We start from the raw sequence: 10,045 nt of genomic DNA on the forward strand, positions 1-10,045 counted from the left end.
CAAAAAAATGAACAAGGAAGGTTGTGCACTTTACATAATATTTGTATATTCAGTTTACTTATAATAATTGTCTTTGTTGACTTGAAATGTTTTTTTCTATTAAGGTCCACGTAATTATGTCTCAACTTAACTGTACAAAATCCTAACGCGTTGTCTAAACACAAACCATTTATGTTAAGTAAAAAATTCTTACACCCAGAGGGTGGCAGTATAGTGCGACGCCAACTGCCATGAAACCCCAAAGAAGAAGAAGAGCAAGACGCGTCAGACTAACGTGTATTTGAATCTGCACACCTGCGTGACCCCCTGCAAAGATTTTCTTCGATTGGTTTTGACAGAGGGACGTCTTACCTTTTCAACGACTGGTAAAGGTAGGAGGATATTTGTTTTTCCACCAGTATCGATCATTTTTTATTTGTAATAAGAGATATGTTCTTTATTTTTGGTCTGCTTTAGTTTTAGAGAGTTCTAGCGTCTTAGACATGCATAGATATATATAAAAATGACAAAGTGTGATTTATTTTTGTTGGTTTGTAGTTTTTCAGATTAATTAAATTTCACAAAATCTTTATCTAATCATTTTGTTTGTTTTTATCCTTTGCAATTTTTCAGGTCCTTAATAAAAGGTGTTTTCTGTTCCTGCCAAGGTACTCACAAGGTAAGATCTGCAACATCTACTAATGTAAATACTGTTTCTTGCGTGACCATTTCATTTGTTAGTTCTGAGTAGCTTGTTTCTGTTTGTATCCTGTTTACTTTTAATTATCAGTAGCAATTGATAATTTCAGTTTTTAACAGATTATATAAATGTTTTAAATTATTTTAAGTCATATGGTTTGCTATTTGTAAAACTCTTCTAAAATGTATTTATTTTTTGCAAGTCAAGCTTCTTTTAACTGAAATCACTTTTTGTTTTTGTTTTTTTGGGTGGTGTGTGTGCTTAAATATTCAAATGACAGTATGAAAGAATTATAGAATACAGTAATATATGGCGTTTTTACAAAAAATTTAGTATACGCCAATAACAGGTTGTTTGTGGACATTATTTAAAGGTGGAAGCAGAATTTCTGAGGATTACCACCGTTCCCCTCGTCACAACATTTTTTGCACAACTTGACCACCACGCTGATCAGCTCATCAGAGTGCTGAAGACGGGTGGATCTAAAGGAAAGAAAATTAACTTCACCTTTGCTCCGACTGCACAGGTGTAGTTTACTACTTTGTAGAACACATTTAGGAATAAGTAAATTGTCTAGTCTGTGTTACCATTTGTCAGAAACATTGCAAATGCACCCAATATGAATATAAAATTTCTTTGATTGTATTTCACAAAGCTTCTGAGATTAACAGCATTTTGTTTTCTCTTTAAACAAATTGCTATTTTGTATTTACACTACACACTATGGATAAATAACCAGAATTTTGGGGAAACTGATGTACTGACGTTCAAAATGACCATTCAAAGTTACAAGCAACAGAAATAACAGAACTTTTTTTTCTATTTAGAATGAAACTGTTGAAAAGAAGAGGGAGTGCCTCCTCAGGGCACTTTGTATCTATCTAAATGAAGATCCGAGCAGTCTCTTCAAAGACTATCTGGTAGGTAATACTAACAATTACTGCAGCAGTAACGGTATAGGGCTTTTAAGAATATCACAATATCCATTTAACATTGTGGGATATGACTTGTAGGAATGGCAATTTTGGTCTAGACCAAAATCATATTTCTGATAATTTAATCTAAAAATTGAAAAATTATCTTATAAAAGTAGAACTTGTGGCAGCGCTGCTATATTAGATTGCATCAGATCATACAGGTGTACTTAAGTGGCCAGTGAGTATACAAATTGTGAGGAATCAGTTTGGACCAAAAGTTAGTAATCAAGCACTATTTTAAAACATTTATGGATTACATTAAACTGCAATGCAATGAGCTCTTTGGAATTATGTAATTGGCTGGTGATTTCATTGTTGTCCATTTTTATGTGTGGAAAGGATTCAGATGGCTGTGCTGCCCAGAGGGACCTTGAACAAGTTGTCTTTGGCATCTACAGCATTAATGCTGAGGGAGGTGATGCCACCACCACTCCAGTTGATGTTGGAATAGTGATTGAGGGTGTTGAAGTGCTTCACGACTTGGGAGACATCGCTTCTGCATGTGCACTCTTAATGGGTGTCATATATGCATTGAACCTCAGTTATCCTCAGGAACTGAAAACGTTCTTTGAGGTGCTTCAGAAAATCTTCCTCCAGCTGGATGCTACCAGACTCTCAACCAAGGTACAGATGCTTAAAAACAAACTGTATGAGTGAACCAACATTGAGCGTGTGGCGTTTAACATGAAGGCCTGCTTTGCACTTGAAACCATTTAATTGAAAAACACTTGAAAGTTTACATACCTTTTTTCTATTTTTTTGTGTGACACACACCACTGTTCTGGGTGACATGCATGTAAAACGTGTCCAGAGTTGTTGTTGTTTTTTTTGTTTTTTAAAGGTAAAGATAACCAACTTTAAATGCTGCCACTCATGGGTATGTTTAACTTTTTTTTTTCTCTCTCTTTTGTAAAACAGAATTGATAAACAGTTGTGTTGTTGATAAACTCTTGTGCTGTGAATAAAGGAACTAATAAATTTTGAGTTGAGTTTACTGAAGTATTTTGTGTGGAACCTGTTGACAAACTAGAGTTAATTCAACCTAACTAGTAAAAATTAAAGTTAGCGAAAGCGTTTTATTTTGATTAATTAAGCTTGAATTTAATGTTTTGTTGTAAAATCATTAGTTTACTTTGAATAAACAAATATGTAATATGCAAATTCGAAACAAATTTGGTTAGTCCATATAACATAACTGACTTTAGTTAGTTAAACTCAAATGTCTCTTGTTGAGCAAAAATGAATGATAATAGTTGGCTTGAGTCAAAAATATTATTTCTCCCTAAAACAACCCCATTCAGTTAGATAACCTTGAAATATTTGTTTTCAACTTTCATAATTATATTTTGTGGAACCTGTTGACAAGAAAAAATTAATTAAAGTCAAGGTTTCATTTTTTTGAGTGAACTCATTAATTCTAACTCACATATCTTATTATACTTCTCCCAATCAGCTTCCTCAAATTTCCATCTATTTTGTTTTATCATCATACTCCTTTGCATTTCTAATCCTACCATGCAAAATATTGGAAAACAGTCACTCCCAACTGATGACTGCTCTAGCACCTCCCACTGACATTTCACTGCTATTGATGCTGAAACTATTGTTAGATCTACGCAAGGTTTTATTTGTTTCCTGATGTCGAACCTTGTCCCACTACCATCCTTTAAGCATATACCAATAAATTGTCCTCCATGTATTCTTCCACCACTGTGCCATTTTTATCTGAGTTTGGACTTCCCCAAAGTGTGCATTACAGTCCCCGCACCATATCACTATACATTCTTCTTTACTCCAAATGTTATTTAATTCCATTAAAGATATTTGTTCACATGGATTGTAATAGTTTATTATTGTTACTTTTCCTAATGATGTCCACACTTCCACCTTAATGCATTCATAATGTGTTTCTACCTTTACTTCCCTATAAGCCACCCCATTCTTTATAAACGTTGCACACCCTCCACCTGTTATTCTTGATCTATCTTTTCTAATGGATAAAAACCCTGGAATAACGAAGTCTAAATGCGATTTAAGCCATGCCTCCTGTATGCATATTAAATCAGGAAGGTCTGTTATTTCATGCACAACCTTCTTGAATTCTTGACCATTCGCAATCAGACTCCTAGCATTCCATTGAATTATCCTGCATGTCTTATGTTCTTAACCTTTGTCTGTCTGGGGTTTCCTGAGAGCTTGCATTATTCTCAGATTGCCCTAATAGAGTCTGAATTTTCTCAACTGATAATTCCATTATACCTAGCTGACGAGCTGCTGCAGATATAATGATTTACAGTTTCTCTGTCCGTTTGTTTGTGCTGTGCAGTTGATAACTTCAGCAATAAACGCAGTGAAGCTTACTTTGCTAACCATAAGCATACTTGCATCTACATCTGGTTTATACCTCTCTGTTCCCCTGTTTGGTGTTTCAATTGCATTAGCTCTTCCATAACTCATCCTATTTCCTTGCTCATTTTGAACCTTCTTTACTGCTTGTGCATATGAAACATTATGCTCTGATTTGTACTTAATTACTTCCACGGCTTGTTTTTGTGCTATACATCCTAAATATGCTGCACTACGAGGACCTCCACAGTTGCAACACTTAGGTGCAACTAGATCCCCGCATTCTCCATAACCGTGTTCACCTCCACATTTACAACAACGATTCTTTCCCTTGCATACTTCATGGCCTAATCTTTGGCAATTGAAACATCTCAATGCAGGTTTTATAAAAGGTCTAACTGGGTAGCACCCATATCCCATTTTAACATTTTCCGGTAACAGTTTCCCCATTCACTGTTATTGTAACGGCACCGACGAGACGAGAGACGTGCGAATCCATTTGTAAGCTTTTATTAATAAACATAGAAAAATAACAGGCAGGGTCTAGGGCATGCGTGGGTCCTCGATCGGTGAACAATATCCAGAGGGCTTGAGAAGAGGGGTAGTCCGATAACCTGAACAATAATCCAAACAAGGTATACACAGAGTGCGAAACGGTGAGACAAGGGTTAATCCACGATACAAGGGCAGGAAACAGGAAATGAGACTATAAACAAAATAAACTAAACTTAGACTTAGAGAACACAGAATAGCTCGGTAAGGCAGCTAACACTAGGAGAGTGCTAAATGCAGAACAATACTCGGCAGAGGAAGAGGAAGTCCATGGCTGTATCCGAAATCGCCCCCTATACCCTCATTCTCTATTCCCTACATTAGTCCACTCATACAGTTCACTTGAAGGAGTGAATGAAAACGAGTGAGTGAATTCGGACACTGAGTGCACCGGAAGGACTGCCGCTTTTGCATAGTTTGCTTGCTGTTTAATAATCATTTGATACGGGCAGCTCCAGTAGTAAGATTGAAGGATTTATCTTGAACTCTGTCACGGAAATTATGTATAAACCCTAATAGTCAATTTACAATTAATTTGTCCCTGTGTTGTATTACACTGTATTACGCCATGAACGAGCGCTTCTAAAATGAATGAATGGATGACAAAACAAAAAACTATGTACCAGATAAACTAGAATATCACCCAGCACTACCACATACAACACATAATTAACCTCTATACAGTTAATTCTATACTCGTTTAATCAACATAAACATTTGAACTGTACCTCTAACCATATATCTTAAAGGGGTCATATGATGCTTTTTTAAAGATCATTATTTTGTGTATTTGGTGTAACAGAATAGGTTGACATGCTTTAATGTAAAAAAAAAAACACATTATTTTTTAAAATACTGTACATTATTGTATTTCCTCTATGCCCCGCCTCTCTCAAATGCATTGTTTTCTATAAAGCCCCTCCTTCCAACAAACACAGTCTGCTCTGTTAGGCCAACTGACCCAATGCATTGTGATTGGCCGAACACCACAAGCACGCGTCGGAAATATAACGCTCCTTGCCATAATCGCGAGCTTCAGCTTTCAAAGTAAATATAAAGACAGTTAATAATGTTGTTAGTTTTATCATCAGTTCAAGCCCGAGAGGGGAACAGAGTCGCGTGACAGACACAACGATGATGCTCATATGTATTTGCAGTACACAAGCTGCGGTTAAGACAGTTGACTCCACTGTGATGTGACCCATGTCTCTCTCTCTCACACACACAACACGTTACTCTACACTGTGCAAAACTCAGCATTTTAACAAATACTTCAACTAATAACAAAACAAACTTACAGTCGCTGATTCAGAAGCGCAGATTGTCAGAGCAAAGTTGGAATTTACCCTTTTTTTTTTTAAGAAATAGCCAGCCTTGTACTCTCCTAGGTTCAGGAAACTGTCGTCCATAAAATGCGTTGCAGAAATTCGAACATTTGGGTTGTGCTGTTGTGTTGTAAACAAATCTTAACCAATGATTCCTAATTGCATCTACATTCTGAAGGCCAAATAAAGTGCTTTTGCTTTTGCATAGAAACACACAGTGTCTCCCTGACATGGCTGCAGTTACTGAAACCACGGCTTTTTTCTTTACCTGCACATTTGAGTGGCATTACACAAATATTTCCACATCGTGACGTAGACATGTGGGGGCGTGTTTTAATGAGGGGTTTTAGCCCGGTCTGGATCAGGCTTCTCTTTTAGATAGAATAAATCCTTTGTAACTCTGCAGATCTTATACATGCACAAACAGCTACATAACATACTAAAGAAAAGGAAAAAAAAAGGAATCGCATAATATGACCCGTTTAATACATAACTTTCAAATGCTAACTAGTTAGCCGCCAGACTTCTTTCAACACAAAGTTCATTCTTTCTTTTAGGAACATTTATCATATTTTCAAAGACTGCACCACTGTCTAAATATTTTTCATAAGTGTTTCCATTTTCTCTTGTTTTGCGACTATTCTGGAGAAGATGAGCCTGCTTTGGAAGGACTTAAAAATACAAAGTAATCAAGTTAATAGACACATTTTTGCTGAAATTCATGTGCTGCTGTTGTCGTTAACAGGCATGGTTTATTTGCTCTGCCTTAGGATTGCAAGTGTCCTGGGACAGGTGAGGGGGTGAGTGGAAGCTGGTGGAGCTACTCAAGGAGGATATCCAGTTCCAGAGAGACAGAGAGGAGAAGAGCACAGGAGACAATGAGAGCAAGGAGAGAATGGAGAGACAATCAATTATTTATTAACGCTTCTCTCAAGAAGAGAAAACTGTGGAAAAAATGGGTACATGAAAATTTTCAATACCTTTTTTTATGTCACATTGTAAATGAAACAAACTAATTTCTGCAGTTTATTTTTGTGATGTAAGTTAAAAACGAAATGGTAAGTTGTATACGTTATTCATTCAAATGTAATTTATTTGTAAATGAGCTTGAGTACTTTCTGTACATTTTTTATTTTTTGTTATGCATATTCGCATGTGTAAATAAAAGGGAAGTAACACCCATCCATGTCATCATTCACTTCTCTGAAGATCCAGCAGCACGGTCAGGGCCTCCCTGCTCAGCCGAAAACCATTAAAAACCTGTCAGTGCTGGCACATTCAGCTTTATCCTGCAGTACAGGGTCTGGTCTGATTTAGGGAAAGAAGGAAAAGAGAAATTGTTTAGAGCTATGACAAAGTAATTAGTTAAATATTGAGGTACTTTAGTAAACTGCTTGTAGTAGTACCATCTTGGGGAAAAACTTGTCATATTTAAAACCTTAGTTGAAGGGATGGTTCACCCAAAAATGAAATCATGTGCACTTGCGGTCTTACAAACTTACAGTGGCCGCCGTGTGCATGTGTCCGTTAAGTCCACGAGACCGTAGGGTGTCCCATTCCTCATTTCAGTGTTCAGAAGGGTGCTCGGTGCTCAGAAGGGTGTTTTGATTGTAAACTCAACAAAAAAAAAAAATGTGTTCACTTGACTTAAAATTTTTAACTGAGTAGAAAATTTGGAGTTGGAGTTTTTACAGTGTGCTTTGTTGGGAAGAAGAGAGAAGTATCCTCAAGAGAGCTATTGCATTTTAAGAAAGAGTTGACCGTTGATAATCTATGTAACTGCATATCTGAGGTTCTTCAGTTTGGTATAGTTCTAAATTGAAATGTTACTATGTGTAAAAAACCTTTAAATAACCTTTTTATGCATTTACATTTAATCATTTAGAAGACGCTTTTATTCAAAGCGACTTACAAATGAGGACAACAGAAGCAATTAAAACCAATAAAAGAGCAATAATATGTAAGTGATGTGACAAGTCTCAGTTAATCTAACACAGTACACACAGCAAGGTTTTTTAAATAGTAAATAAAAAGAATAGAGAATGCTAGTGTTAGAGAAAACAAGTAGTTAGAATAGAAATAGAAAAGAGAGAGCAAGTGTTAGAGGGTCTAGTGTAAAAGGAAAATGACCATATGCCTAAGGAGCCCACAGCTCTGTGCTCTTCATATACTCATCTCAGGGTAGAGCCTAGCCTCAATCTGAGCAATAAAAGTCAAGGAGGAGCCTAAATTGAGAATTTGGACCCTAAGGGCCAGAAGAGGCCACAGGAGAGTGGAGCCAGGGGTTAAATTGATCAAAAGTGATGATAAAGACATTTATAATGTCATAAAATATTTCTATTTCAGATCAGTGCTGTTCTTCTGAACTTTCTATTCATCAAAGAATCCTGAATCTACTCCGCTGTTTTCAACATCATAATAATAATACATTATTTACTTTTTTATTTTTATTTTTTAGCAGCCAATCAGAATATTAGAATGATTTCTGAAGGATCATGTGACTGGAGTAATGATGCTTTGAAATCACAGGAATAAATTACATTTTAAAATATATTCAAATAGAAAACAGTTATTTTAAATAAAAATATTTCTAAATTTTACTGTTTTGCTGTACTTTGGATCAAATAAATGCAAGCTTCAATTTTTTTTTTAACTTTAAGTGTATACGCAACTTTATTTTTTCTCTTATTTCTAGCTTTTAATTGGCTAAGAAATCAGATACACTGCTGGACAATAACCAATAATAATGATTTGTTTATATACTAAAAACAATTTTAAATTTACATTTAGTCATTTGGCAGACGCATTTATCCAAAGCAACTTTTTAGTTTTTTTTTTCTCATAAATAAATTAGACCAAAACGAATAGAATAAAATAGGTAAGTGCTAGTATTAATTGGTCAGGTGATGCCGAAAAAGATGTGTCTTTAGATGTTTTTTGAGATGATTGAGACAGGCAGGTCAGTCCACCAGCTGACACCATACAGGAAAGCGATTTTGTGCCTCTGTGGGATGGCACCACGAGGCATTGTTCATTTGCAGAACGCAAGCTTCTGGAGGACGTGTAGGTCTGAACTAGCGAGTTTGGTGCAGTGCCAGAGGTTGTCTTGTAGGCAAGCATCAGTACCTTGAATTTGATGCGAGCGGCCATTGGCAGCCAGTGTAAGCTGATGAAGAAAGGTGTGACATGAGCTTTCTTCGGCTCGTTGGAGACCACTCTGACTGCTGCATTCTGGATCATCTGGATCTAGTACATGCAGGAAGGCCTGCCAAGAGAGCATTACAATAGTCCAGTCTGGAGAGAACAAGAGCTTGGACAAGGAGTTGTGCGGCCTGCTCTGTTAGGAAGGGTATAATCTTCCTAATGTTGTATAAGGCAAACCTGCAGGACCGGGCAGTTGTAGCAATATGGTCTGTGAAGCTTAACCGATCATCCATCACAACTCCAAGGTTCCTGGCTGTCCTGGAAGGAGTTATGGTTGACAAACCTATCTGTATAGAGTGCTGGGTTGGCTGAGACCATGAGCAATTCTGTCTTAGCAAGGTTGAGTTGAAGGTAATGAACAGTGTTGCCAACTCCTTTCAATTGAAAGTAGCTAAAACTGGTAGCTAAACGTCACTAGATGACATCATAATGCCAAATTCACTGATCTATATAAAGATGAATAGAGATCAGTGGGCAAGATGAGAACTTAGATAAGGTTTGTCCAAGAAGTTGCTATATTTGTCCCTAAACTTTTGAAAAAAAAAAGTCTCTAAATCTACAAAATAGATAAATTGGCAACACTGGTAATGAACCTTCATCCAGCCAGAAATGTCTGTCAGACAGGCTGCAATGCGTTATACAAATAAAAAAATATTATAACAAAACAAAACAATTACTAGTCAGGGGTATAAAATTAAATAAAACACATTGCATTCAAAGGGAAAGATTAAACAGCTTACACATTTCAACAGTTTGCAATTTGTTATTTCTTAATAATTCTGTTTCAATTCCAAATATTACGGTTTATTGGCTCTTTTTGTCTCTGACATTGCCTGGAGGAATGTTTGGTTGACTCCAAATAGATACTTGATTACTAATAAGATTAAAGAAGTGTCCTTTGGAATTATCCATCATCTCCTGTTAATACTTTCTTAATAAAATCAAACAAACAAACTGTTCTT

General features: G+C 36.2%; 1 long non-coding RNA gene across 1 annotated transcript; it reads left to right on the forward strand.

Annotated features, from left to right (window-relative positions):
* Window positions 1-232: 232 nt before the first annotated feature.
* On the forward strand, window positions 233-2,649 carry LOC306855132. The gene is made up of 5 exons (XR_013782901.1): window positions 233-371; window positions 613-658; window positions 1,053-1,205; window positions 1,507-1,599; window positions 1,996-2,649. It is a non-coding gene; the product is annotated as an uncharacterized lncRNA (long non-coding RNA).
* The last annotated feature ends 7,396 nt before the right edge of the window (window positions 2,650-10,045 follow it).

The sequence above is a fragment of the Barbus barbus genome (assembly GCF_936440315.1).
Source record: "Barbus barbus genome assembly, chromosome: 35".
Lineage (NCBI taxonomy): Eukaryota > Metazoa > Chordata > Actinopteri > Cypriniformes > Cyprinidae > Barbus > Barbus barbus.